The sequence below is a fragment of the Rattus norvegicus genome, chromosome 15, assembly GCF_021556685.1.
Source record: "Rattus norvegicus strain SHRSP/BbbUtx chromosome 15, alternate assembly SHRSP_T2T, whole genome shotgun sequence".
In the NCBI taxonomy this organism is placed as follows: domain Eukaryota; kingdom Metazoa; phylum Chordata; class Mammalia; order Rodentia; family Muridae; genus Rattus; species Rattus norvegicus.
Window position 1 is genome coordinate 29,276,279 of NC_141548.1, and position 27,888 is coordinate 29,304,166.

The following is a 27,888-nucleotide window of genomic DNA, read 5'->3' on the forward strand; positions in this document are numbered from 1 at the left end:
TGCCTGATGCTTACTGATGAGGATGGAAAAACTTCCTTGGCGCCACACAGCTTGCTGCCATGTTCCTGGTCATGGTGATAATGAACCAATGCTCTAAATCTCTAGGCAAGTCCCAATTTAAATTTCTTTTATAAGTTGCTTTGGTTTTGGTATCTCTTCACAGCCATAAACAGTAACTAAGACACAAATAATAAAGCCACTTTTACTTTATCAGATATCCACAACTTACAAAAATGAAGTTTGAGAAAGTACTTAATTGCTACCATGTAAGTTCACTGCTGTAAAAGTTAATGCTTAGAACAAAAGACTTATGCAAAACTCAGGTGTATTGAGTAGATAATTCATTTCAGAAAAATTGTTCCTCTGCAATCATCAAACCTAGATTTAATAAAGCATGTGTCTGCAACTAATTCACTAGATGTTTCTGCTGATATCCTTGCAGTGCACAACACAGTGGTCAGAGCTCAGGTGTCAGCTTTGTCCTTTCTCAAATTCAGAAACCGTCAAAAATTGGGTTTAAAGTTTTACATTTCTAAAAAGCATCTGACATCATCCAGTTGTACAACTTGTAAAGAAAGTTGCTAGAGGATAACTTTATACACGAGTGAATAGCTGTACAGGGTTAAGCAGAACAGTCAAAGGATTAACACATCATTGCATCAAATCCCAAGATACATTAGCAGAGCAATGCCACTTACTTTTTATTACATTTTAAAATTATTTTTGAATTTTATACAATATATTTGATTCTAGTCTTTATTTTCCCTCGTGTCCTCCCAGGTCCTCTCCACCTCATGCTCAACTAACCCTTAAAACCAAAACAATCAAGAAGACAAAACAACCCCCAAAGACAAAACCCACTAAAGCATATAACAGCAATAGCACACACAAAAATATGCCTGTTGGCTTAGTAATTCTGAACTTGAAGCCTGCCCTTGAATGTGGGGATATCCCTGTTGTCACTCCACTGGAGAAAACTGATTTTCCTCTCCCATTAGATATTAGTGCAGAAGGCTTCTCCATTAGGGGTGAGACTTTCTGTGCACTTTTCCTTCTCTATGCTAGGATTTTGTATGGCTTCAGTTTTTTTAGGTCTTGTGCACGACATTACAGTCTCTGAGAGTCCATATGTAGATCAGCAGTGTCTTCAGAGACTATTTCCTTGTCTTCAGAGACAAGGGAGAAGTTGTAAGAACTGAAATGAACTCACACTGGTCCTGGTAGTGCTGGCCTCTGGTGTCAGCACTTGGGATATTGAAGCAGGGCAATCCTAAGTCAGAGGCCAGCCTAGGTGTCATAACAATATTTGTGCTCATTTAATGAGATGGAATGTACTAGCTTCTTCAAAAGCAAGTAAAAGCCATGCAGAAGGGTTCTGCAGCACACTAACTTGATGCTATCTGAGTGTGTTCTCACCTTGTCCAGTTTTTCTGCAATGTTCTCTATAGGGCTTGTGCTGCTCATGTATTGGCTGGACCTAGGCACACCATGGCCAGTTGTTCTCTGCAGCATGACTAGTAGTGTTTTTCCTTTATGATCTCCTGCTGCTGTGAAAAGGACCTTTACAGAGGAGGTACCCTATGTGAACATAAAGGTAAGTCTTTAGGATGTTGTTAGGGCTTATACTGGCTTAGGAAAATGGCAGTGCAAGATTCTTATTTAGAGTTCATGACCTCTTTAGCCTTGGATAACCAAGTTGACAATAGCAGGCATGAATTTCTTCACATTGAGTTGGATAAAAGTCCAATTCAATGGTTGTCGGTTGCCTCCAAGATATAAGTGCCACAATTGAAGATTTGGGTTGCTGGTCATTGTTGTGGTTTATAGGTGTGACAGTTGGATGGGACTACTGACTGCTTTTTGCCCTTGGAAGTTTTTTTTTTAATATCTTTGGATACTATGAGAACTAAAACTCAGGAAAGAGATTTCTAGATCTGTTGTATCCTATTCCTCCAAGTCCTTTGTCCAAAGTGTATAGTAAGTGCTGGAGTTCATCTCTGGCAGGTCCTATCATCAAGTAGCACCCCTCTGTCATAAGACTTTTAAAGTTTCAGATAGAGTCATGCTCGTTGTATCATGCAACCTGATACATATCCATTATTCCTGATTAAACCATCTTTCCAAGAACCATTTTTTAAGTCTCTATGATCAAATACAGCTTCCTCATTTTAACCCTTTGTTGCTCAGACCTAGGTTCCTCAGAACAGTTATGCAAGCAGGACCCACTCCTCTCCAGAACAGCCAGAGGTTTACTCAGTGTGACTGTAGCTGTTTCTCTAGGGACATGATTACATGATACCCAGGATTAATGGTCACGTCTGGAGGATTGATAGAGGTAGAGAGAGCAGAGGAGGGTTTTACCCATTAAAAGACTACTGAGAAAAGTAGAATCATCCACAGGGCTTTAAGATAATTTGACTTATTTTCTTATTTCTATTCATTTAATTTTCTTCTTTTCTCTTATTGCACTAGCTTGTAGGCTTGGATTTTTCAAAATCTACTTTAGTTATTGTTCTTTAATGTTTTAACCTCCCTTCTAGCCCAGTACCCACCAGAGGTAGGGGAAAAGAAAGGTTAATAGGAAACATGGGTTGTAGACCTGTTTACAAATAGTTCTTTGGGGTTTAATTACAATCTTTTTTGTCAGCAGTCCAGTCCACTAGTAAAACATCAATCAACAGTGGCAGCCCAGTCAAATGGGCAAACACTAAACACAAATCAGTAGCAGTGGCTAGATCCAGAAGAAACTGCAAGGCTCTGCAAATCAGCATGGAAGCAGCCAGAGGCAGCCAGAATACCACCAGAAGTTCTTTGGTGCATTTTTCTCTATGAAGTCACAAGTGATGATTAGCGAAGAAAGCAAGAGTGTCATCAGCGAAGACCAGTGACAGCAAGGCCCAATGATGACCAGCAAAGCATATACTCTTTTCAAACATCACATGCTCTGTCAAGCATCCATTCCAGCAAAACATCCTATGCCCTTTCACCAGGCAACTTCAAGGAAAATACCACATGTCTGTTTTTAGCAAAACATCCTCTCATAAGACAGTTTCCAGAAAAATATTACATGACAGAACTGAGTCTCCAAAGAAACCAGAAATCCCTACTTCACTAGCTAGTGTTTCAAGCACTGTTTTGAAAATAAGTGGTGACAGTGGGCAGTCTTAACTCATTCCTGATTTTAATGAACTACTTTGAGTTTTCTCCATTTAAGAATCTGTTGGTCAAAATATATATAGCTGTTATTTTTATTAAGGTATGGTTCCTCAGTCCTACTTTCTCAGGACTTTGATCATGAAAGTTTATTAGATTTTATCAAAGAATCTTTTCAATATCTGTTGGTATGATCATGATTATGAGGGATATTGGCCTGCAAATCTATGTCTTTGTTTAGCCTTTCCCTGGTTTTCGTATTAGAGTAATGCTGGATTTAAATAAGGAGTTTAGAAGTGTTTCTTCTGTTTTTATTTTCTGAGTCATTTGAGACGTTTAGGATTTTTGTTTTTGTTTTTTTTATATTTTTATTTTTTGGAAATCTGGTAGAATTCTATACTAAATCCATCTGGGCCTGAATTTATTTTTGTTGGAAGACTTAATCACTGTTTCAATCTCCTTAATTAGTTTTGGTCTGTTTAAGTTAATGTATTTTTTTAAGGATTTATTTATTATTTATTATATATAAGTACATTGTAGCTGTTCAGACCAGAAGAGGGCATCAGATCTCATTACAGATGGTTGTGAGCCACCATGTGGTTGCTGGGATTTGAACTCAGGTCCTCTGGAAGAGCATTCAGTGCTCTTAACCACTGAGCCATCTCTCCAGCCCAAGTTAATGTATTTTTGATTTAACTTTAATTGTTTGTATGAATTTCCTTTATGTTTTTCAGTTTTATGCAGTACAGGGTTTTTTTTTCTTTCTTTCTTTCTTTTTTTTTTTTTTTTTTTTTTTTTTTTGGAGCTGGAGACCGAACCCAGGGCCTTGCGCTTGCTAGGCAAGCGCTCTACCACTGAGCTAAATCCCCAACCCGGCAGTAAAGGTTTTTAAAGTATTCTCTTACAACATTCTGAATTTCTTTGGTGTCTGCTTATCTCTGACTCTGTTAGTGAGTGTCATATCTCTTTCTCTTGATTAATTGGACCAAAGTTCTGCTAATCTTTACATTCTGGAATGACCAACTCTTCAATTTATTATTTTTTGTTTTTTTAATTCTACTTCATTGATTTCTGCTTTGATTTTTGTTACTTTGTCCCATCTATTGGATTTTGTGTTTCATTTGTTCTTATTTTTCCAAAGTTTTGAATTGTATCTTTAAATCATTTATTTGTATTTTCAGATTTCTATTTAAAATGTAACTACTTAGAACCAAAAAGCCTTATTCTAGTCTGCTTTTATTGAGTCTCAGAAGGGTGTGTGTGTGTGTGTGTGTGTGTGTGTGTGTGTGTGTGTTTGTGTGTGTGTGTGTGTGAGTGTGTGTGTGTGTTTGTGTGTGTGTGTGTTTGTGTGTGTGTGTGTGTGATGTGTGTGTGTGTGTGTGTGTGTGTGTGTGTGGTCATTTTGATTTCATTACAAGACTTTTTTCCCCTTGATTTCTCCTTTGACCTATTCATTATTAAGTAAGGGGTAATTTAATCTTCAGGAGCTTGTATAACTATTAGAGATTTGTTTGCTATGGATTTTATATTGCAGTCAGAAAGGACGCACAGAATTATTTCAGTTTTCCTGAGTTTGTCAATGTTCATCTTCTGTCCAAGAGTGTGGTGTACTCTAAAGAGCCTTCCACGTACTACTGACCAGAACGTGCACTCTTTGGTGTTTGTGTGGAATAGTCTATAGATACTGCTAGCTTTACTTGATGTATGATTTCATTTGATTCTAATGTTTACCAGTTTACTTTTTCACTTGCATGATTTGTCTATTGGAGTTGTAGGGCTATGGAAATCACCTATTATTACAGAATCGATATTAATCTGTTTCTTTGAATCCAAGAGTAGATTTTTTTTTTTAAAATAAAGTTGGGTGTCCCTGAGTTTGGAGCTTATATGTTTAGGATGCAATGTCTTCTTGGTTAACTGTTCTCTTGATTAAAATGAAGCGTCGCTCCTTATCTCTTCTGATTAATTTTAGCTTAATGCCTGTTTTGTGAAATATTAATGCAGAATCACCTGCTTCTGTGTCCTGATGTTAATCTAGGTAATTCTTATTGGAGAACATTTCTATAGAACTGATGGGTTTTTGTGGGAGTGGGGGTTGTCTTGACCTTTTATATTTGCCGTTTTGTAATATGATCTAGGCATGTCGATTTCTTTCATGGTGTCTGATATTGTAGCCTGCCTCTTTTGTAGAGAATTTTGCTTTTGATGTTTCTCAAGCTCACTTGTTTCAGATCGGCTTCTAAGAGCTGGTAGGTTTTTCCTTCTGATACAGATACTTCTTATTGATTGCAGGGATGAGAGTGATTCTAATTCAGTGATAGTCAAGAACGTGTGTGAATATGACCCAGGTCTGGGTCTCTCTATCGGTGCATAAGCTGTCCAAGCTTAGCGGTGCACGGGAGTGTGGGGATGGTACAAGAAGTTTCTAGGGAACTTACCCGCCTGGATTGGTATGCAGGTTTCAGGATCCAAGGCTGCAGGCTTTCTAGGAGCGTTGGGAAGAATGTGAGTGGATTGAGATCTGTGTCTCTTAACTGGATGGGCTGGTTTAGAGTTGGAGTAGCCACTACTAGACCTAGGGGTATAGGGATGGAGTAGGCTAATTGAGATCTGAAGCACTGGTTGTACTGGTTCACTGGCTACTCGACACAGCTAGGTCTGAGGATGTGGTACTCAGATGGGTGAATAGGAAGGTAAGGCACCCACCCTTGTTAGGCTGGTGCACAGTCTATGTGAGCACAGTTATTCTTTGAGGAGTAGGGATGGGACACGGGGGTCGGAATCTCCTCTGGAGATTTTTCTTTTTCTCTTTTTTTAAAATTTATTTTTGCACTCCAGATTTTATTCCTCTCCAGGTCCACCTTCACACCCTCGACTGTTCTACATCCAATACCTCCTCCCCACTCCCACCCCCATCTCCCCACGAATGTCCCCACCCCTCCCACCCCACCAGGCCTTGCTGCTGGGACAGACTGCTAACTAGTCTGCTCCCGGGAAGGAAGAGTCTAGATCCTGCACTCAGAATTTGGTAGGAACCCACCCCCTATCACCCCAAGTCCCACAGCTGCTGCTGGGGGCCAGTGGACTCGGAGATTTTCCTTTTTATGTGTTGTCTTTCCTAGAGTAAGATGTAAGCCAACTAGATTTCAGCAGTTAGACATCCGACCACAGGGTGGCAGTGCACCTCAGCTGATGCACGACAGAACACCTTCGTCAATTCTGAAAGAGCTGGCTTTTTTTTTTTTTTTTTTTTTTTCTTATTGTCTGGGCCAATCACTCATCATGTATGATTCTTAGAACAACAAGGGCCAATCTGAACTTACAAGTGTCTCAGCTGGCTACAGGCTGAGCATCTACAACTGATTTGAATAGGAAGCACAATGAAGACGGCTGTTCATGCTTTGTTTCTTTTCCTCTGGCTGAAGATGGACTGTGAGTTGAGGATGGGCGCTGGGTGAACCGGGTACCTGGGCATCGAGTATGTTAGTGGATGGTCCTTAAATGTTCAGAAAAGTGGCTTTATTTAGTTTTTCTCTCCTTACTGTAGGGAAAATATAAGCAAGGTTGACAATTTGACCTTTCTCTCCATCTTTCTGCATAGGGGAGAGCCAAGGCGAGCAGGTGAAACAGCACCCTTCCTCCCTGAGTGTCCAGGAAGGAGCCACTGCCCTCATCAACTGCTCCTACACAGACAGTGCCTCCGTCTACTTCCCTTGGTATAAGCAAGAGCCTGGGAGGCGTCCTCAGTTCATCATTGACATCCGTTCAAATATGGAAAGAAAGCAGACCCAAAGACTCACCCTTTTGTTTGATAAGAAAACCAAACACCTTTCCCTGAACATCACAGCCACTGAGCCTGGAGACTCAGCCGTTTACTTCTGCACAGCAAGTACACATTGCTCCCCAGGCACCTGCAGCCTGTCTTCAAACTTGCCTCCGGGGCTAGAGTGGTGCCCTTTTGCTGTGTCAGACATTTCCTGAGAGCATTTGTCACATTGTTTGTGAACGGAAAAAACTGATAAAGATACTAAAGTATGTAAGATAAGACCCAAGATGACTCAGGACGTTTAAAACATATTGTTAATTGCTGCTTAATAATTACTTAAAATTGATATTTATTCAGAGTATCTTGGTTTAGGCTAACATTAGAAAATGAATAGTTGGGTGAGTAGATGCACAGAGCGACGTCTGAAATAAGGAGTCAACTTGGATCTCCTTTCTGTGTGAGCCGATCTCGGCATGCCCATGTGTTCAGCAGTCCAATAACTCTGCATCGGAGATTCTACAGGAATTGGTGATGTTCTGCTTAGAAAACCACGCTCTAACAAATTTAAATTTGACATTCAGCCTCCTATCATGTGTGAAGCCCTTCAGTTTCAGTATCACAATCTCTGGCACTCATGGACTTTTGACTCTAGATAATTGCTTTTGCAGTTATTTTGGGGATTAAACATGAATTATATGTATATATGTTGTATAATATATATATTATACAATGTATGAAAGTGATTGACTGTGTACCTAGAGTGTAAATTGCTAAAGTTTGTTCAAACCAGAGTAATATGTCGTATCAATATATTCAGAGTTACATTGTACAATGTCAGTACTATAATTAAACTACAGTGTACAGTGGATTTTTGTTAAATACGTGATTTTAGCTGTTCCTGTCAAACACCCAAAACGTACCTGAAAATGATGGGCATATTGATTCACTTCACAATGTGATCATTTGATTACCCACTGTATCCTCTACCAAACATACTGTTGTGAACCTCAAATAGGTGCAACACAATCGATTTAAAGAAACACATCACATCTTTCCTTTTATGTTTCACTAAAGATACAAGCTTTTCAAGAAAATTAACTCGATTTCTACACTCTTGGTTTCTGCTGCTGCTCTGTCTTTCTGGTGTTTGTGAAAGTGTGTTTATCAATCACCTTACCCTGCTCTTGTAGTGGATAGAGAAGGAGATGAACTGAGGTTAATGTACAAATAGCTTTCTAAAGAATTCTCCGCTTTGGAGGCCCTTGGTCCTTGGAGGTTTGATGCCCCAGTGTAGGGAGATGCTGGTCTGGTGGGGTGGGAGTTGATGGGTAGGGGAGCACCCTCATAGAGGCAAAGGGGAGGAGGGAGAGGGCAGATGTGAGATGGGGGTTTTGTAGAGGGGTAACTGGGAAGTGGGATATCATTTGTGATGTGAATGAATGGAATGTGAATTAAAAATGAAAGAAAAAAGAATTTTCTGCTTGAGACTGAACTACCAACCAGAGAGTGAGCATGGGCTGGATCTAGCCCCCCTTCCCCCATATGTAACAGATATGCAGTTTGGTCTTCAAGCAGGTCCCCCAACCACTGGAGTGGGGGCTGTTCATATATGTTGACTGTCTGTAGCCTGTTGTTCTAACTGGGCCACCTATTCTGTCCTCAGTGGGAGAGGATGCACCTTGATGCAACTTGATGTGCCAGGTTTGGGTGATACCCTGGATGGGCTGTCCCCTTCTCAAAGGAGAAAGGAGTGGGGGGGAGGAGACGTATGGTGGGGAATTGGGAGGAGAGGGGTGCTGATATTAGGTTGTAAAGTGAATAAATAAATTAATGAAAGAGTTCTCTGCTTTATCTTCATGGTCTGAAGGAATCAAACATTAGCATAATTTAAAGTGTACTTTTGAGTAGTTGATGAGTCAGTGGCAATAAAGTTGTGTCAAAAACTGATTCCTTAATACTTCAACTTCTGACAAGGGAGGTATAATTTCAAGAACATCCAAACTCTAAGAGTAGGTATAATTAACTATTGGCTTGCTGAACCTGATTCACTCTTGTGATAGTTAAATATGCATTGCCTTTTTTACTACCAGGTCTTTTAGGAGAGAAGCAAGTTTACTCTTGATTGGTGGATTAGTCCATTTCCCCTACAGATGATAACGCTGTGAAGGGTAAGTGTGATTTATGTTGAATTATTTTATAACCCTTTTGATTTCAGAGAAAGGATATAATTAACGATGCTGGGCTCTTATTGAATTTTCTCGGTAGCATTTAAAGGCATATCTAGTAATGCAGAATGAGTGATGTTTTTTTAGAGGCAAGTACTTCACTAGTACAGCTACTGCCTGAGTAAATGCATTATGTTAGCAAATTAGCTAGTAAAAATAAGACAGCATACACTAGAGACACAGCATTCTAGCAGTAAGTAAGAAAAATAACTTAAAGGAAGAAAAGCAAAGGACTCTAGAGGAGAATTTGACAGGCAGTTGCTTCTGTCATTCTACTGTGACCATCATGGACGGGCTGTCTACATCATGGAAGTGAATGTGTGTCTAAGGGGTTTGGAGTCAGCTCTCATCTTCTGGATGATTTGCTGGAGATTAATTAAGATTGGTTAAGATCTTAAATATGACTAAGTTTCTGCTTACCATATGAATAGTGTCATACTAGTTGACAAAATGCAATGAGGAGTGACTTCTCCTGTTATGTCTGCTGACCTGTGTGAGAACAGTAGTAATGAGGTAATTTTTGCAAGGTTCAGTGGTGTTTTTATCCTGAACTGATTTTTAATCACTACCTCATCAGCATGCAGATCAAAGAAAGAAAGAGCAGGAAGGACAACTCTTTGGCCTATTGATGAAGGGACTGCCCTTCATTAGTTTCTCTAGCTAAGTCTGTGGAAAAATTACAATATGTATTGTGACAACATTAATGCACAGGTATCCCTCTCCACTTATGCTGACATTGATTCTTTTAGGAGTATACACAGGACTGGTATAGTAGAGCCACAGAGTAATTCTATATTTATTTATTTTTTTTACAAACCTTCATACTGATTTCTATAGTGGTTGTAAGTGCACATTCTGACTAACAATGCACAGGATTTATTTTTCTTACTACATTTGTTGATTTCTATTTTTTGGAGATTATAACATTAACCCAAATACGTCAGATACACAAGAACAAATACTGATTTTTTCCTTATACAAAACATCTAGATTTGAAAACAAAAACATGAAAATAGAGAAATACTATTTGGGAAGGCTAAGGGTAATATAGTTTATGAGAGGATAGGCAAGAGTGGGTTGGTTATAGGGGATGGGTCTGAACAAATCCATTGTACTCATGCATTTTATTTGTGTAATTAGCATACACTAAAGAAGTGAAGATTTGTATGATTTGAAGTTCTTGTTAGTGACTAGTCATGGCAAGAGTATGTAAGACTTTCTAAGGAAGAAGAATGCAATGGGAAGGAATGCTTTGCATAGCCCTTGGGTTTCAAGAACAAATACAGTGATTAGTCAAGGCCTTTGATTGTGGTTCTGTGGATTGAATGTGGAGTCTCAAAATACTCAATAGGTCTTCTGTTCTTGAGCTGTAGCCCAACATAATACAACAATGACCTTCAGCTTTAGCACACTGTTCCTGGTTTCCACCTTTCAGAGGATAGCAGGTGACAAAAAATTAAATTCCTGAGTGAGAGTAAGGTGGAACCTTGTTCCAGGAAACTTTTCTTCAGAACTAGAAGGATTCCAAGTAGAGAACACAACGTGAAACTGAATTTTAGCCATTATGAGTAGAGAGCGCCTCTGCTGCTGTAGAAAACAAAACTAAGCAAAAACAAAAATAAAAGCAACAACAGAAAAATGAATCCAAACTTATAATTCAGACAGGGAATATAATTTTACAAAATCACTGTGGAGATGTTTAAATAACTCCTTGGGCTGAGTTCTTGCTAAAACATCAGAGTTTCAATTTTTGTGTGATTTTTGTCATCTCAAACAACAGAACTGCACTCTCCTGTTGTTCTAGAAAACATCTCCATGAACAATTACCCTGCAGCCATTCTGTCCATGCTGCCTCTGAGGGATTTTATCAGGTGCCCATTGGGCATCATCTCAGCAGCAGACATTTCTAGCTTTGATCATATCTTTTCTTTATTTATGAAACAAATCAGAGCTTTCTCTTGCTTCTTTACAATACTGTGAACTACATGTTAGATGCCAGTGTTTCTGGAGTTAAGATGGACTAATGATCCTATCTCATGCATTTTGTCATTGTCATTTTAAGTTGTCCTTTCTTAAAGTTGTGAGTCAGAAGGACAAGTTTACGTTATAGTGATAATTTATTCAAGTACTGCCCTAATTTCAATAATGTCTCTTAGTGTCGTAGATTTTTTTTTCTTCATGACACTACTTTGGCTCTTGTGTGTTTTTTTTTTATGACACTACTTTTTCTTCATAATACTACCTTGAGTAGTATTAAGATTTCAAACAATTAATTAATTAATTCATTCATTCATTCATTCATAGGAATGTGTGGGATACATACCTTCAAAAAGTTTGGAAATACCACCATCACTGTAATACATGAAAGTTTTAGACATCAAAGTGTTTATACTCTTGCGCATATTTTTGTAATTTGCCATACCCAAAAGGGGGGTCATAAGTTTAGCAGCATATATTAATTTTGTTTCTCTCTTTTTTTATTTGATATTTTTATTTACATTTCGAATGTTATCCCCTTTCCTGGTTTCCTGTCCATAACCCCCCTATCGCATCGCCCCTCCCCCTGCTTCTATGAGAGTATTCCCCCACCCACCCACCCACCCCTTCCTGCCTCCCTGTCCTGACATTCCCCTACACTGGGACATTGAGCCTTGGCAGGACCAAGAGCTTCTCCTCCCATTGATGCCCAACAAGGCCATCCTCTGCTACATATGCAGTTGGAGCTATGCGCCTGTTCATGTGTACTCTTTGGATGGTGGTTTAGTCCCTGGAAGCTCTGGTTGCTTGATATTGTTGTTCTTATGGGGTTGCAAACCCCTTCAGCTCCTTCAATTCTTTCTCTAACTCCTCCAATGGGGTCTCTGTTTTCAGTTCAGTGGTTTGCTGCAAGCATTCTGGCTGAGCATCTCAGGAGACAGCTATATCAGGCTCCTGTCAGCATGCACTTCTTAGCTTCATCAATATTACTTAGTTTTGGTGGCTGTATGTATATGGGATGTATACCCATGTGAAGGAGGTTCTGGATGGCCATTTCTTCAGTCTCTGCTCCAAACTTTGTCTCCATATTCCCTCCTATGAATATTTTTGTTCCCCCTTCTAAGATGTACTGAAGCATCTGCACTGTGGTAGTCCTTCTTGAGCTTCATGTGGTTTGTGGGTTGGATCTTGGGTAATTTGAGCTTCTGGGATAATATCCACTTCTCAGTGAGTGCATACCATGTGTGTTTTTCTGTGATTGGGTTACCTCACTCAGGATGATATTTTCCAGTTCTATCCATTTGCCTGTGAATTTCATGAAGTCATTGTTTTTGATAGCTGAGTAGTACTCCATTGTGTAGATGTACCACATTTTCTGTATCCACTCCTCTTTAATGCTTGGATTTTATATTGGAGTCAAGAGTATTTGTTGGCTTTATCCACATCAACATCCAGCATGGCACAGTAACCCTCTGGGAGTAGTAGCGGCTCATACACCTTGGTAGCAATCATCTACTTTATAATCAGACTGGAGACTTTCTGAAAAATAGGTATGCTTGGTACTGGGCACCTAGTTAATCACTCAGTGCTAGTGAGGTTATGGTTATTTAAGGAGAATTTAGAACCACTGATTCGGTACTTCAGTCCAATCACTAAAAACAATCTATAAACATGTGTCGTTACATGCACAAGTAACTGTAGTCATCATTCATCATCAGGGAAACTTCCTCTGTAATAAATTGAGACCCTTACAGTAAAGTACAACCGATCAAAATACAGAGTTGTGGAAAATAGTTTCAATGGATACACCCCTTTTCCATTTTTAATGAGGATTTATTAATTAAACACAGTGTGTGTGTGTGTTTGTGTGTGTGTGTGTGTGTGTGTGTGTGTGTGTGTGTGTGTGTGTGTGTTTGAAAACTCTGCTAATTAAGGTTGAGGTCCACCATGACTGGATAGCTCCTGAACTCGGTGCAAAATGGGAAACTCCCTTGTTAGCAGGTTTTATCCTTCTCTGACCTTGTCCAGGGGATTCTAAGCCCCCACCCTTGCTTGTACATGAGGAACGTCACATAGCTTTAATAAGTTTGTAGATCAATTTTCTTTTGACAAAAATCTGTTCAGCTAGCATTTCAGAGTCCTCAAATGGTTCTCCATGCTAATGAGGTATGCCAGGTACCCTAAGCCTCTAGCCAATGGCCTTTGTTCATCCTGGATGTCCCAACCCTCATTCCCCAAAAGTTTATAAGCCTTGAATCACCCTAATGAGGCTGATCTGCCTACTGGCAAGCAGTACTGGTATGGTCATTCACCATATGTGCTCCCAGGGCTTCTGAACCACCCTACCCCATCCTCCTGCCAGCTATCACGGCTCACGTTGTCCTTGTGAACTGAATCAGCTGACGACCCACAAGTGTGGGGAGACCTACCTGTGTGTGTGTGTGTGTGTGTGTGTGTGTGTGTACCACATGCATGGGTCGTACCCATGGAGTCCAGAAGAAGGCGTCACAACACCTGGATCTGGAGTTATTGGTAGTCGTGAGCTACTATGTGTGAACTTGGAATTTAACTTAGGTATCCTGTAAGAGCTGCAAGTGCTCTTAGCTGCCAAGCCTTCCCCCTAACTACACTCTTTCAATTTTTAAGATAAGACTTATTGAAAAGGACTGTGGAGAGATCACTTAGCAATTAAGTAATCTTGCAGAGGACTGGAGTTGAATATCAAATACCCAAATCAGGAGGCTCGTAACTTCATGTAGCTTCACCCCTAGAAAATCCTAAGCCCTCTGCCTCCATGAACACTTGTATCCCATGTACAGACCCACACACAGACATGCAAGCATACGCCAAACTAGCCAGAGGAGAAACCATTAAAAATCTTTTATCAGGTTTGGAGAAGCAGTGAAAAACACTGGCTTCTCTTCTAGAGGATCCGAGTTCCATTCCCAGCACGAACATCATGGCAGCTTACAACTGTCTGTAATTCCAGTTCCAGAGGATCTGGCACCCTCCCACAGATATTCATGCAGGCAAAACATCAATGCACAAAAATACTGTTGAAAAATCCTTTATAAATCCCAAATTAAATTAAATTTGGCATGGCAGTATCAAGGCATTGTAGAACAGACATGGAAGTAGAGTTGAGAGCCCCTTGCATGAGAACTATAATGGATTTGTATTTGTAGCCATCCTACCCTGTAGATAAATGTAACCTCTCCTTAGAGGGGATAAATTTATACAGCCAGAGTGGCATCAGATTTGATGGAGTTGTCAGCACCAAGTCTGGAAGTGCGTCAGTCAATATAGACAATTCTGAAATTTTTTTGGAGATATGAATAATACGCTTTGACTATTATACCTGTCTTTGTTTGATTTGTGATAATTATTCTGAAAAAACCAAATTAGGGTAGTGCCTATAGCCAGAAAGTATACCACCTTGTTGTCTCCCATATATAGATCCTAGCTTTGAATGTTTAGAATTTTCTGTTTAAAGAATACAAGGTACAAGAGACCACTACAAGAACTCATAGGTTTTTATACAAATATTTCAGAGTTAGGTGTATGATATCTCCATGTGACATTGTTCAGGGAGGCCCCACAGGTCTCCAAACAATATGATGTTGCCAATCTCTTGGTTACATAATTGAACTAATTGAGAAGATGCTATTGTTGAAGAGACCATATTATTTTTGGGTAACATACAAAAAAGTAAGATTTGAACAGATATAGAATATTCTCGATTATGTAGAAAGCTACTAAGAGAGATAATCATCATTGGATTTACTAGCTGTGGACCCTGTGTGCTAAAAGACCAACCTGATAAGTATGATGTACTGGCTGGTGCAATGGTGATATGACTACTTTTAGGAGTAAGCAACTACTTCTTTATTTGAGAGTAGCCTTCTCTGTGGATGATGCATATACCCAATATATCAACTTGTAAAAAAAATCCTGTGACTATGAATTGCAAAAATAAAAAGGAAATAAGAAATAAAATGTGTTTTTATAAGTGATTCTACATCTTTTGTAGGAAGACAGCATGAAGAGCACATTCTGAAGGAGCTACAAGAATTGCTGGTGAGAAAAAACCAGAACTGGCCACATAATCATTACTTTGAACTATAAGAGACAAAGGTTCTGAGCCAAAAGCTAGCATTTAGAGATTACATTAACAACCTTAAAAATTAAGAATTAGGAAACAGATGTGGACAAAGGTGAGACAGGATAGCTTTGTGAGAAGGCAAATTCTGTCAGTGAGGAAAAATGACTAAGACCAAATTAAAGATAGATAGAAGGAGCTCTCACAGAGACATGGCAGCCATGAAAGCCAGACTCATGAGTGGAAGCTTCGAAACCTGAAAGAAGTAGCTTTTCTGGAGACAGGTATATGAGCTGGCGGCTGGGGATGCTCTCTGCAGGTCCTCAGGAAAGAGTCACACATGTCTGACCAGTCCCAAATAATAGTCAGCTTTGTGTTTCTCTACAGAGACCACTGGTCACAATGATATTTACAGAAACGTGCTAAGAAAAAGTCATATTGTACCTTTGATGGAGAATATGATACAACATGTGAGCCTTTCATGCCAGTCACAACTGCTTCCTTTGTTGTGGATGTCTGTGCAGTTAATCTTCAAGCATTGTTTCAAGACACTAATGATGTACCAAGTAAATGGGCAGAATGAACCAGTTTGAAAATTTTAGACAGTAAACAGAGCAGACTGTAATAATTGCACATTCCATAGGGCCAATTTGTAATTACTTAATTTTGAAGCAAACCTCTAAACTGAGAATGGGACCCCCATTGGAGGAATTAGAGAAAAGACTGAAAGAGCTGAAGGGGCTTGAGACCCCATATGAACAACAATGCCAACCAACCAGAGCTTCCAGGGACTAAACCACTACACAAAGACCATACATGGACTGACCCATGGCTCCAACTGCATATGTAGCAGTGAATAGCCTTGTTGGGGCACCAGTGGAAGGGGAAGCCCTTGGTCCTGCCAAGACTGAACCCCCAGTGTAGGGGATTATTGAGGGGTGATAATGAGGGGTGGATGGGGAGGGGAACACCTATATGGGGGAGCAGGCAGGGATGGGGGCTTATGGACAGGAAACTGGGAAAGGGAATAACATTTGAAATGTAAATCAGAAATACCCAATTTAATAAAAATGGAAAAAAATTCCTTAATTTAGTAGTATTTTTGAGAAAAGTTTAAAACCTTCTTTATCCCGTTTTATGTGCATGAATGTCTTGCCTGCATTTGTGTTTATGTACTGTGTATGTACCTGGTGCCAACGAAGGTCAAAAGAGGGAATCAGTTTGCCTGATACTGGAGTTACAGATGATTGTGAACCGTTGTTTGGGTACTAGGAATTGAACTTGGGCCCTCTGCAAAAACAAGTTCTCTCAAGTCTGAGCCAGACCCACATAGCACCTTACTATGTATTTAGATTAGTGAAAATAAATGGGTAGAAACCTACTTTTTGTCATTCAATTTGCCATGTGGAAAAGACCAAAGCAGAAAAACCATCAGTTACTCTACTACAACACTTTCACGTCGGGTAGAATCCCAAGAATGACAGCAGTCAATACGTTAATGGCCACTGTTTATGCTCTTCAGATTGATAAGGGACCTTTGAGGTCTGACAAGTGCCTTACAAATGATATTGAGTACTGGAGCACATTTCTGACTTCTGCACCATGTGCAATAGACCCTAGTTTAGTCTCTGTCCACCAGGGGGTGGAGTTCCCTAAGACAAGATCATTATCTGTGTGAATTATAAGCTTCATAATTCATCATTTGGTGTCATTTTTATCATTTCTTGGTATGAAGAGTTGAGAGTATCACTCTGGTGACACGGAAGATGAACTCTTCACCAGTTTTAGTGACTGTGATGCTATTCATGCTTGGTAAGTGCAGTGACTTAAAATTTGTACTTTTTCTTCTGTGATGTCAGAATATATTTAACTATCTATGAAATTTGCCCTTAATGTGACATAATCTCTTCTTCTTCCAGGAAGGACCTACGGAGACTCAGTGACCCAAAAAGAAGGTCAAGTGATCCTCTCAGAAGATGACTTCCTACTTATAAACTGTACTTATTCAGCTACGGGGTACCCGACTCTTTTCTGGTATGTCTGATATCCTGGAAAAGGTCCACAGTTCCTTTTGAAAGTCACAACACCCAATAACAAGGGAAGCAGCAGAGGTTTTGAAGCTACGTATGATAAAAGGAACACGTCCTTCCACTTGCAGAAAGCCTCAGTGCAAGCGTCAGACTCGGCCGTGTACTACTGTGCTCTGAGTGACACAGTGGCAGAAACCACAGAGGGAGCTGAGCACAAACTCTGAGAGGCAAAAGGAAGCCTGACTTCTGATCACCTACATTTTAGATCACCCTGTTTCCCCCACAGTCTGTGCTGTGTTCCGTAGTATTTCTCTGGTTGATGAAAAAAAAAATCATACAAATGGTCAGAGCAGAGCAGAAAGTAGATGACAGTAGTGCTGGATTTTTATACAGGAAACGAAAACCATAGGAGAGCAATGTTTCTTCATACAGGGACACAGTGATTTCATAGTAAAGCCATGGAAACATTGACAAGATCAGTTGTCTTTACCTCCATATGCAAGTCATTATTTTCACATTGCTTGTCACCTCCAGCCTGACATAGAGGGTTAATATGCCAGGAATGGTGGTATTTAGATAATATCCAGCTGATACTATGGAAGATTATCTGAGGGCTAGTGACTTGCATATCTCAAAATTTCTAAAAAGAAATATGAGGTTATGGCATGATTCTCTCTGTATGTCTGTACTGAGGAGCAGTAGAAAATTTTTTCCAGCTAGCTTCTCTCACACCGAAATGTGTGCCTCTACCTCATGAAACACTTGACGGACATGAGGTCCTCAGAAAATTGGACTACCTGAGAATCCAGCTATATCACTCCTGGGCATATACCCAAAAGATGCTCCAACACATGACAAGGACACGTGCTCCACTATGTTAATAGCCTCCTTATTTATAATAGCCAGAAGCTGGAAAGAACTCAGATGTCCTTCAATAGAATAATGGATACAGAAAATGTGGTATATTTACACAAAGGAATTCTACTCAGTTATTAAAAACAATGATTTCATGAAATATATTGGCAAATGATGGAGCTAGAAAATTTCATCCTGAGTGAGGTAACCCAATCACAAAAAAGCACACCGGCTGTGCACTCACTGATGAGTGGATATTAATCCAAAATCGGATTACCCAAGATACAATCTCAGACCACATGAAGCTCAAGAAGGATGACCAAAATGTGGATGGTTCAGTTCTTCTTAGAAGGGGGAACAAAAATTTCACAGGAGGAAATATTGAGACAACATTTGGAGAAGAGACTGAAGGAAAGGCCATTCAGAGCCTGCCCCACCTAGTGTGCCAGCCCATATACAGCCACCAAACCCAGACAATATTGCTGATGCCAAAAGTGCATGCTGACAGGAGCCTGATATAGTTGTCTCCTGAGAGGCTCTGCTACAGCATGACAAATACAGAGGCAGATTCTGGCAGCCAACCATTGGTCTGAGGATGGGGTCGCCATTCGGGGAGTTAGAGAAAGGATTGAAGGAGCTGAAGGGGTTTGCAATCCCATAAGAACAACTATACCAACTAACCAGAGCTCCCAGGGACTAAACCACCATCGAAAGAATACACATGGACAGACCCATGGCTCTAGCTGTAAACGTAGCAGAGGAGGGCCTTGTTAGGCACTGATGGGCGGAGAAGCCCTTGGTCCTGCCAAAGCTGGAACCCCCAGTGTAGAGGAATGCCAGGGCAGAGAGGTGGAAGATCAGAAGGGGTGGGTGGTTGGGTGGGGGAACAGTCTCATAGAAGAAGGTTAATGGGGGATTGGATAGGGTGTTTATAGACAGGAAACCAGGAAAGGGGATAACACTTGAAATGTAAATAAAATAATGTCCAGTAAAAAAAATGTCAGGATAATATGTCTACATTAAAACCCAGAATTCTACAGTAGACTCTGAGACATGCAACATAATTGAAGCCAAGACAAGGACTTCAGAAGAGTCTTTATAAATATGTAGAGGTCTTGCAAGAGAAATTGAATAAACTCCTTAATGAAATTTATAAAAATACAAACAATGGCATGAAATGAAGAAAATAGTTCTGGATGTGAAAGCCGGAGTAGAATCAGTAAAGAAAACAGAAACTGAGGAGAAACTGGAAATATAACAATTAGGAACTCAAATAGAAAACTCAGAGTCAAATCTTACCAAGAGAGTATACAAGATGGAAGAAGGAATCTTGGCCACTGAACACATGGATACCTTGGTCCCAGAAAATTTAAAAATGTCCAGGCACAAACCATCAAGGAAATCTAGGATACTTAGAAAAGACCAAATATATAAACAGGAGAAATAGAAGAAAGAGAAGAAACCCAGGTTGAACAGTATGAATAGAAGAAGGAGAAGCAGGCCAGGTCAACAGTATAGAAAAAAAAATCGACATCTCATAACTAAAATCTGTAACCCCCAACAGGGTTACCTATCAAAGTACAAGGAATAAACAGACAGAAAATAACTTCTGATTATATAATTATATAATACATATAATTTATTATATTTATAGTTTATAACATATTACATAATTATATAATAATAGAATACTTAATGTACAGAACAAGGAAGGAATATTTAGAGGCACAAGGGAAAAAGACATATAAAAGGAATAACATATAAGGCAGGCATGTTATTACACCTGACTTCTCAGTGGACTCTATAAACAAAAAAGATCCTGGACCAATGTTTTAAAAAATTTTAAATATTTTAAAAATTCTAAGAGACCTCAGAAGCCACCCTGACTACTACATTCAGCAAAAGTTTCAATCTCTATAGATGGAGAAAAGCATTCAATGAAAAACCAAATTAAACATAATCTATCTACAAATCCAGCTCTACAGATGTTGCTAAAAGGAAAACTTCAACTTGAAGAGGATAACGTCACTTCATTAAACATATGAATAAATAGTGTCAGATCAGCAAATCAAAAGAAAGGGGAAAGAAACCCACCACCAAACAAAAACGGAACCGACAAACACTGCTCATTTATAACTCTCAATATCAAATGGTTTCAATTCCTCAATAAAAAGACACACTAGTTAAAGGGTTAAAAAAATAGGACCCATTCTACTGCCTAACACACATTAACATCAAGGGTAGACATCCCCTAAGGGTAAAAGGATGGAAAAATATATTCCAAGCAAATGGACCAAAGAAGTAAGCTGCTATAGCCATTTTAATATCTGACTAAATAGATATGAAACCAAAACTACTCAGCAGAGATATATACTCATAAAAGGAAAATCCACCAAAGGACATTGCGATTCTTACCATCTATGCACCACAAAGAAGGGCACACAGGTTCATAAAAGAAACTACTACAGTTTAAATCATGTATTGGCCTTCACACACTGATAACGGGAGGCTTTAGTACTTCACTTTCACCAGTAGACACATCATCAGGACAAACACTCTAGAGAAAAATTTTGGAGCCAGCTGACATCATAAACCAAATGTACCTAACTAGGGACCATTTCACCGAAATACAGGTCTTTTCAGAACCTCAAGTAATTCTCTTCAGAATTGACCACATACTCAGACACAATGCAAGTCTCAACATGTATAAGAAAATTGAAATGACAACCTCCATCCCTTTTTTCAGTACCGTGGACACTACTACCAGCAGAAACAACAGAAAGCTTGCCAACTCATGGGAACTGAAGAACAAATTACTACATGAAAAATGGGCCAATACAGTGATTAGGAAAGAAAGAAAAAACTTTCTGCAATTGAAGGAAAATGAAACTCAACATACCCAGATTGATTTGACCCAAAGAATATGGTTCTAAGGGCATGTTCATAGCACCAAGTGCCTACATAAGAAAAGAAAAGCTGGAGAGATCTTATAGTAGCATCTTAACACGCTTAGAAGCTGCAGAAATAAGACCCACATGTGTAGATGGCAAGAAGTGCCCCAACTGGAGTTTTGTTAAATATTTTATAGGTCGTGTGTGTGTGTGTGTGTGTGTGTGTGTGTTTTTGTGGGGGTTATCAGTACAACTTAGTGTAAGATTGCGTGTTTATGTGTGTGTCTCTCTCTCTGTGTACATGTAATTTTAGGAGAACAGAAAATAATACAGTTCATTCAGAATTTACAAATATCATTTATTCTGTTTCTCCTCCCTCTGCTTCTGTGTTCACATCCCTTTCCGTCCGCAGTTAAATCTCCCTCCTCCTCATCTTGTCTATCTCCTTCTTCATATCCTTTATTTCCTGCTATTTCCCTCCTGGAGCTCCTCTCACTTGGTCCGTTTTTACTTTACTGGTGTGTGTAGTTACTTTAGTTTATAGTTCACATCTGAAGATCTGAGTTAGGAATAACAGATCAGAGAGAACATGAGGCGTGTGCCTTTCTGGGTCTCTGTCATTAGTGAAGGGTGTGTATCGAGTTCACTCATTTTGTTGTATTTTTACTGTTTGCAGTCTTAGTCATGCTTTGTGCTTCAGTAATTATCACTTCATTTGTTTTCTTTCTTTAGTTTCTTGGCCACATTTAATCAGCTCTTCAGCCTTTAGTCTTCCTTCTAATATCTGTGTGGATGGTCTCATGGACATGAGTTCTTTTAGGCTGTTTGTAGCATGGATACTTTCTCTTTCTCCTTCACCCACAGCAGATAGTTTTGCTGGGTCCTGTTGTCTAGGTTGACTTGTATAGACTTTTAGAACTTGGCATACATTGCTCTAGTCTCTAATGACTTTTAAAGTTTCCGTTTAGAAATCGTGTGCTCTTAGGATGGGTTTTCCTTTATGTATAACTTGTGTTTTTCCTTTTGCAGCTTTTAATACCTTTTCTTAGCTCTGTATGTTTAATGTTTTAACTATGATATTTTGTGGGGAATTTCTTTTGTGATATTTATTTGCTGTTTGTGTGCCTGTAGTATCTATATGAATGTATCTTTTCTTTGTTTCAGGAAGTTTTCTTCCATGATCTTTTTGAAGATCCATTTTATGCCATTGTCCTGGATTCTTCTTCTTTGTCTAGGCCTTTGGTTTGGAGATATGAATTTTCATATTTTATCATCATCATCACCATCATTTTCATCATCACTGTTGTCACTATTCTTATTCTTTTATTCTTATTCTTATAATTTTGTGTGTATGTGTGTTTCACCTACATGTGTGCCTATGCAGACCTTGTGTCTGATACCTGAAGAGGCAGGAGATGATGTCAGCTCCTCTAAAAATGTAGTTACAGCTGACCGGGAATTGAGCCCAGGTCCTCTGGAAGAGCAGATGGCACTTTTAACTGTCCAGCTTCCTCTCAAGATTTATCAACATTTAGCGTTTTTCTGGTGTCCTACAGTTCCTGCATGTTCCTTTCTCATGTTTCAAAAATGTTTTCCTTATTTCTTGCTCTTATTTCTTGCCTTTTAATTTCATCTTTACTTCAGCTTGAGTTGTCTTCAACTTTTCTATCTCTTGTTGAATTTGGTTTTAAACTCCTGCATTTTGTCTCTCATTTCTTTTAGGTTTATGTTTTGTTTTTGAGCATCACCCAAACATTTATTTCTTTTAAAATAATTTTCTTTAAATTCATGGATCTGTGTGCTTGTGTCACCTTTAAACTCTTTGGATTGTTTAATGAATTTTGTGATGGTTCTTTTAAGTTCTATGTTACAAGGTTCAACTAGGTAATTCTGGGTTTGGGATGATGGAGAACATCATAGCTTGACCTGTCATATTGCTTTTCTTTTTTGTTTTTTTGATTGGACTTGGACATGTAGATATCTTTCATTGATGTCTTGTGATGACAGAGTAGGCTGAGCTAGTACACAGGATTTGCCACCTGGACAAACTCAGAGGTTGAGTAAGACACAACTGGGACTCAGCAGTCTATATTGGGTCCTTGGTTGTGGATATGGGATAGATCTGAGGACTGGGGAGGGTGCAGAAAATATCACGCATTGTTGGCAGGCTGTGTTGGTGTATAAGATCTAGTGTGGGCCTAGAGGTTGGATATGAACACTAAGACTTTTCTACAGAAGATCTCTTATGATACCTTCAATGAATTATCTAGTGAGTGGAAGGCCCCATTCTCCAGTTCCTGCTTGTTGTCAGGTCACAGATCTCTCATAAATTATACCTTTGCAGTATGGCATATTTTACATCTGTGGATATTATTGAAACTCTTGTTTTCACTTCTGCATGAAGCTACACCAAGGGGAGTCTTCTCTCCCCTACTGTGTTTTCAGCACATAATATTAGGATTCTGAGTTTCTTTCAGAAGGTTAAACTTTAGTAATTTAGGATTTCATGAGTGTGGTGGTTTGAATATGCTTCTCCCAGGGAGTGGCACTATTAGGAGGTGTGGCCTTAATGGAATAGGTGTAGTCTTGTTGGAGGAAGTGTGTCATTGTTGGTGTGAGCTTTAAGACCCTCATCCTAGCTGCCTTGAAGTTAGTCTTTTCCTAGTGGCCTTCAGATGAGGATGTAGAACTCAGCTCCTCCTGAAGCTGCCTGCCTGGACACTGCCATGCTCCTACCACAATGATAGTGGACTGAACCTCTGAGCCTGTAAGCCAGCTCCAATTAAAAGTTTTCCTTATAAGAGTTGTATTGGTCATGGTGGCTGTTCATATCAGTAAAACACTAAAATGATCTGACTCTGTGATTACTTTGTGACTCCCACAATTTTACATATTGATCCCCCTCCTTAGTATCCACACCATGATGTTTTGTTTCAGGTTCACTGTGGCAAAGGAAAGTGCTGTGTATCTCTAACTAGTTCTTCTCCTGCTCTCTTGAGAAAACAGTTTATCTCGTTGTATGGCATATCTCTTCCTGGGAAGTGTGTGACCCTTCCTCTCCCCCAACCTCAGTGGCTGTTTTCCCACAGGGAATGGGGCCTAGGGCTCGACAGGCCAGGCCAGGATTTGGACAGTGTGAATACTGAGGGATTGACTTTTGTGTCTGCCTCTGAGAGACAGCTCAACCTTATTCCAGATGAACAAAGGCTATGTAGATCTTGGGGAGTGGGTTCTGATTTCCACAGTGGATATACACTACTGGCTATGGCAGAGATGCTTCATTTTACCAATGGAATTCTATAAATCTGCTGGGTAGGTTCCTACTGGGAGAGAGGAAGCTGAAACTGTAATCTGGCCATATAACATGACTTTCCTCCAAGGATATCTTTTGGGGGAGAGGCTGATTGGTCACAAGACAGTACCTAATTATCATAAGAGAGGAAGGGTTGAGTGCTAAAACCTGTAGTGCTTGTCAGAAGCTTTGTGCAGAGTCATCCTGTAGATAAGGTCAGGTGTCTGTTCTTAGAGTCACTCTCCAGATAAGATCAAGCAGAGAAGAGGAAACCCTTTGAGAAAGGGAGTCCTCCCTTTTCTGTGAGATTAGGGAGCTCATACAGACATTTTGGACTGTGACCTTAATTGCAGCATCTTCCAACCGAGGTGTATATTTTACAAAGACTGCTTCAAGTTGTTTCCTGCTCCTTTTTGAAAATTTCCCAAGGGCATGGTATTTGTTATTTTCATTGTTCTAACCCCCTCTATTGAGTTTGTTAGACACAAGGCCCCCCTTAATTCTAAGGAATGCCTTAAACTCACATCCTCTTGTATCAGCCTCCCAAGCCTTAATCTGCTCTGGGTTGAACATGTGCCCTGATTATCCCATTGTTTAGGGTTGACATTTCCTGAGAAATGAACATTGTTATTATTGTCATGGATAATATACTCTTGAAGTAAACCATTTGAGTATGGACATCTTTCCTTCATTCTTTTCCCTTTCTACTTGTTGGTGATAATGGAAGGTCTGATCAAACCATGTTTTGTAGATTCTGAGTACATGGCTCTTGAGCAGGATTAGACACCAGTATCTGTAAGCTCTCAAAGCTCAACATGGGACAGTTTTGGAGGCACAGAATTTCTATTGCTCACAGATATCTATGGGGGAACATTGAATGTGAATCCCAGAGGGTTGTTTCTTCAATGAAGGAACACATAATCTGTTATGTGCCCAGAAGTCTGGGAGCAGAAGTGGTTCAGAGCCTGGTAATCTTTGCACCTCACTTCCTTGCCCAGCTCCACACCATTATCATAAGCTTGTTTTTCTCAGTCTACTGAATCCATCTTTACAGAAGATTCCAATGACGTCAGGTCCAATCTTTACTTAGCTTACTTTGTGCCTCAAGTAGATTTATGATGCTTTATTGTATACACAGGATAAGTTAATTATCACCTGTGAAGTTTTGATCACATTGGCCTCCTTAAATATACCTAAAAATACACTCTTAGTATCAGGTCACCAAAGCAGGAACCAAGACCTGCTACTTAACTGTGTTGATCCACACTGCTTTCTTACCCCCACTCTACAGGCTGTGGAGTCTCACAGAGTCCTGCAGGACAGTTATTTCTTGATTTGTTTCCATGTGGACCTAATTCAGCTCTGGGATTCCTATTCCTCTGGTATATATGGCTTGACAACTATGTTAGAAATGGAGTGAGATAAAGTGAAAGGGATTGGGAAGAGGAGAGAGAAGTAAGAAAGGGGAGAGATCGAGGAGATCCAGACAGGCAGAAAGAGGGCAGAAGAAAGAAGTGAGATCTAGAATTTTCACAGATCAATACCTACTCAGCAAGACTTTATTGAAGAAAAGAGAATAAAACTGTTAGAGAGATGAACAAGTTGCCTAGGTTGTATTTTGAGTTTTGGTGTTCAACACAGCTCCATCTTTCCTCCACCAACTCAAGTTCAGTTTGTTACACACAAGTGTGCTCTTGGCTCCAAATGGATTGAAGAATTCCAGGCCTTTCTAGGCTCTGGCCAAGTGTCAGACCCTGTTTAGAGTCTGTGCAGACATTTGTAAGCCTTGAAGATTGATCTGAATGGGAGTGACAAGGGTTAGAGTTATGCTATAGAGAAGACTCTGTCTTAGATTTCCATGGCTGATGTTTCATAGTGATTTTTCAGTGCACATCAGTGACTGACTGTGTGCAATACTTATTACTACTGAGAAATGAGACATCTGCTGATTGTGTACACACAAACTCACCTCACTCCCAACTCTGACTTGGAGCAAATGTCTCTTCAATAGTCCAGTTGAACTGTCCAGTACTTTACCTTTTAATGGTTACATTAGAAGAGTTTACTGTGGGGCCCAGGAGCAGCAGGTCCGCTACATCTGAGACACCGCTGGAACCTGAAGGGAGTGACCAGATAAACAGTTCTCTGCACCCAAATCCCGTGGGAGGGAGAGCTAAACCTTCAGAGAGGCAGACACGCCTGGGAAACCAGAAGAGACTGCACTCTGCACACATCTCTGATGCCAGAGGAAAACACCAAACGCCATCTGTAACCCTGGTGCACGGAAGCTCCCGGAAAGGGCGGTGCAGATCTTCCTGGTTGCCACCATCGCAGAGAGCTCATAGGCAGCACCCCACGAGCAAACTTAAGCCTCGGGACCACAGGTAAGACCAACTTTTCTGCTGCAAACGACCTGCCTGGTGAACTCAGGACACACAGAGGCAAAATTCCTCTAGGACCGGGCACTTCCGGTGGTTAACGGGAGTCCCAAACCCGCGGATCCCTGCCCGCAGCAGCTCTCTGCTCCCAAACCCCGAGGGAGAGAGACCTCACCGCCTGGTCAGGTGGGCACTCCTGAGGCTGCAGAGCGGAAGAGACCACCAACACTGCCCACCCCTGCTCACATCCCTGGCCCAAGAGGAAACTGTATATGGCCTCTGGGTTCCCGGAGAGAAGGGCCCAGGAACAGCAGGTCTGCTGCGTCTGAGACACCGCCAGAACCTGAAGGGACTGACCGGATAAACAGTTCTCTGCACCCAAATCCTGTGGGAGGGAGAGCTAAACCTTCAGAGAGGCAGACACGCCTGGGAAACCAGAAGAGACTGCACTCTGCACACATCTCTGATGCCGGAGGAAAACACCAAATGCCATCTGAAATCCTGGTGCACGGAAACTCCCGGAAAGGGCGGCGCAGATCTTCCTGGTTGCTGCCGCCATGGAGAGCTCATAAGCAACACCCCACGAGCAAACTTGAGCCTCGGAACCACAGGTAAGACCAACTTTTCTGCTGCGAGTGACCTGCCTGGTGAACTCAAGACTCAGGCCCACAGGAACAGCTGAAGACCTGTAGATAGGAAAAACTACACGCCCGAAAGCAGAACACTCTGTCCCCATAACTGGCTGAAAGAAAACAGGAAAACAGGTCTACAGCACTCCTGACACACAGGCTTATAGGACAGTCTAGCCAGTGTCAGAAATAGCAGAACAAAGTAACACTAGAGATAATCCGATGGCTAGAGGCAAGCACAGGAACCCAAGCAACAGAAACCAAGACTACATGGCATCATCGGAGCCCAATTCTCCCACCAAAGCAAACACGGAATATCCAAACACACCAGAAAAGCAAGATCTAGTTTCAAAATCATATTTGATCATGATGCTGGAGGACTTCAAGAAAGACATGAAGAACTCCCTTAGAGAAACACAGGAAAACATTAATAAACAAGTAGAAGCCTACAGAGAGGAATCGCAAAAATCCCTGAAAGAATTCCAGGAAAACAAACAAGTAGAAGCCCATAGAGAGGAGACACAAAAATCCCTGAAAGAATTCCAGGAAAACACAATCAAACAGTTGAAGGAATTAAAAATGGAAATAGAAGC

The 27,888-nt window shown here is 40.3% G+C and overlaps 1 pseudogene; it reads left to right on the plus strand.

Annotated features, from left to right (window-relative positions):
* Window positions 1-16,986: 16,986 nt before the first annotated feature.
* On the plus strand, window positions 16,987-17,474 carry LOC134478891 (T cell receptor alpha variable 9-2 pseudogene; annotated as a pseudogene).
* Window positions 17,475-27,888: the final 10,414 nt, after the last annotated feature.